This window comes from Gnatocerus cornutus, unplaced genomic scaffold (genome assembly GCF_029298725.1).
Source record: "Gnatocerus cornutus isolate USDA-ARS CGAHR unplaced genomic scaffold, icGnaCorn1.1 ctg00000038.1, whole genome shotgun sequence".
Taxonomy (NCBI): domain Eukaryota; kingdom Metazoa; phylum Arthropoda; class Insecta; order Coleoptera; family Tenebrionidae; genus Gnatocerus; species Gnatocerus cornutus.
This window is the reverse complement of record NW_028275387.1, coordinates 585,100-588,322: the sequence shown is the minus strand read 5'-3', so window position 1 is coordinate 588,322 and position 3,223 is coordinate 585,100.

The following is a 3,223-nucleotide window of genomic DNA, read 5'->3' as shown; positions in this document are numbered from 1 at the left end:
AACGACGATTTCTCGCCGATTTTCGTTGTTTTCTGGCTTGAATTTGCAAAGAAGAGCACGAAATCTACAAAATCATGACTTTTAACCAAGATTCAACGGCTGAATTGCAAGAAAACAGCAGAATTCTGCACGAAATCATCAAAATTCTTAGAGAAAACTGCATATTTCGATGCAAAACAACGATTTCTAGCCGATTTTCGTTGTTTTCTATCTTGAATTCGCCAAGAAGAGCACGAAATCTACAAAATCATGACTTTTTACCTAGATTCAACGGCTGAATTGCAAGAAAACAACAGAATTCTGCACGAAATCATCAAAATTCTTACAGAAAACCGCATATTTCGATGCAAAACGACGATTTCTCGCCGATTTTCGTTGTTTTCTGGCTTGAATTCGCAAAGAAGAGCACGAAATCTACAAAATCATGACTTTTTACCAAGATTCAACGGCTGAATTGCAAGAAAACAGCAGAATTCTGCACGAAATCATCAAAATTCTCAGAGAAAACTGCATATTTCGATGCAAAACAACGATTTCTCGCCGATTTTCGTTGTTTTCTATCTTGAATTCCCCAAGAAGAGCACGAAATCTACAAAATCATGACTTTTTACCAAGATTCAACAGCTGAATTGCAAGAAAACAGCAGAATTCTGCACGAAATCGTCAAAATTCTTAGAGAAATCCGCATATTTCGATGCAAAACGACGATTTCTCGCCGATTTTCGTTGTTTTCTGGCTTGAATTCGCAAAGAAGAGCACGAAATCTATAAAATCATCACTTTTTACCAAGAGTCAACGGCTGAATTGCAAGAAAACAGCAGAATTCTGCACGAAATCATCAAAATTCTTAGAGAAAACCGCATATTTCGATGCAAAACGACGATTTCTCGCCGATTTTCGTGGTTTTCTGGTTTGAATTCGCAAAGAAGAGCACGAAATCTACAAAATCATGACTTTTTATCAAGATTCAACGGCTGAATTGCAAGAAAACAGCAGAATTCTGCACAAAATCGTCAAAATTCTTACAGAAAACCGCATATTTCGATGCAAAACGATTATTTCTCGCCGATTTTCGTTGTTTTCTGGCTTGAATTCGCAAAGAAGAGTACGAAATCTACAAAATCATGCCTTTTTACCAAGATTCAACGGCTGAATTGCAAGAAAACAGCAGAATTCTGCACGAAATCATCAAAATTCTTACAGAAAACCGCATATTTCGATGCAAAACGACGATTTCTCGCCTATTTTCGTTGTTTTCTGGCTTGAATTCGCAAAGAAGAGCACGAAATCTACAAAATCATGACTTTTTACTAAGATTTAACAGCTGAATTGCAAGAAAACCGCAGAATTCTGCACGAAATCATCAAAATTCTTACAGAAAACCGCATTTTTCGATGCAAATCGACGATTTCTCGCCGATTTTCGTTGTTTTCTGGCTTGAATTCGCAAAGAAGAGCACGAAATCTACAAAATCATGACTTTTTACCAAGATTCAACGGCTGAATTGCAAGAAAACAGCAGAATTCTGCACGAAATCATCAAAATTCTTACAGAAAACCGCATATTTCGATGCAAAACAACGATTTCTCGCCGATTTTCGTTGTTTTCTGGCTTGAATTCGCAAAGAAGAGCACGAAATCTACAAAATCATCACTTTTTACCAAGATTCTACGGCTGAATTGCAAGAAAACAGCAGATTTCTGCACGAAATCATCAAAATTCTTACAGAAAACCGCATATTTCGATGCAAAACGACGATTTCTCGCCGATTTTCGTTGTTTTCTGGCTTGAATTCGCAAAGAAGAGCACGAAATCTACAAAATCATGACTTTTTACCAAGATTCAACGGCTGAATTGCAAGAAAACAGCAGAATTCTGCACGAAATCATCAAAATTCTCAGAGAAAACTGCATATTTCGATGCAAAACAACGATTTCTCGCCGATTTTCGTTGTTTTCTATCTTGAATTCGCCAAGAAGAGCACGAAATCTACAAAATCATGACTTTTTACTAAGATTCAACAGCTGAATTGCAAGAAAACAGCAGAATTCTGCACGAAATCGTCAAAATTCTTAGAGAAAACCGCATATTTCGATGCAAAACGACGATTTCTCGCCGATTTTCGTTGTTTTCTGGCTTGAATTGGCAAAGAAGAGCACGAAATCTACAAAATCATCACTTTTTACCAAGATTCAACAGCTGAATTGCAGGAAAACAGCAGAATTCTGCACGAAATCATCAAAATTCTTAGAGAAAACCGCATATTTCGATGCAAAACGACGATTTCTCGCCGATTTTCGTGGTTTTCTGGCTTGAATTCGCAAAGAAGAGCACGAAATCTACAAAATCATGACTTTTTACCAAGATTCAACGGCTGAATTGCAAGAAAACAGCAGAATTCTGCACGAAATCATCAAAATTCTTACAGAAAACCGCATATTTCGATGCAAAACAACGATTTCTCGCCGATTTTCGTTGTTTTCTGGCTTGAATTCGCAAAGAAGAGCACGAAATCTACAAAATCATCACTTTTTACCAAGATTCTACGGCTGAATTGCAAGAAAACAGCAGAATTCTGCACGAAATCATCAAAATTCTTACAGAAAACCGCATATTTCGATGCAAAACGACGATTTCTCGCCGATTTTCGTTGTTTTCTGGCTTGAATTCGCAAAGAAGAGCACGAAATCTACAAAATCATGACTTTTTACCAAGATTCAACGGCTGAATTGCAAGAAAACAGCAGAATTCTGCACGAAATCATCAAAATTCTTACAGAAAACCGCATATTTCGATGCAAAACAACGATTTCTCGCCGATTTTCGTTGTTTTCTATCTTGAATTCGCCAAGAAGAGCACGAAATCTATAAAATCATGACTTTTTACCTAGATTCAACGGCTGAATTGCAAGAAAACAGCAGAATTCTGCACGAAATCATCAAAATTCTTACAGAAAACCGCATATTTCGATGCAAAACGACGATTTCTCGCCGATTTTCGTTGTTTTCTCGCTTGAATTCGAAAAGAAGAGCACAAGATCTACAAAATCATGAATTTTTACCAAGATTCAACAGCTGAATTGCAAGAAAACAGCAGAATTCTGCACGAAATCATCAAAATTCTTACAGAAAACCGCATATTTTGATGCAAAACGACGATTTCTCGCCGATTTTCGTTGTTTTCTGGCTTGAATTTGCAAAGAAGAGCACGAAATCTACAAAAT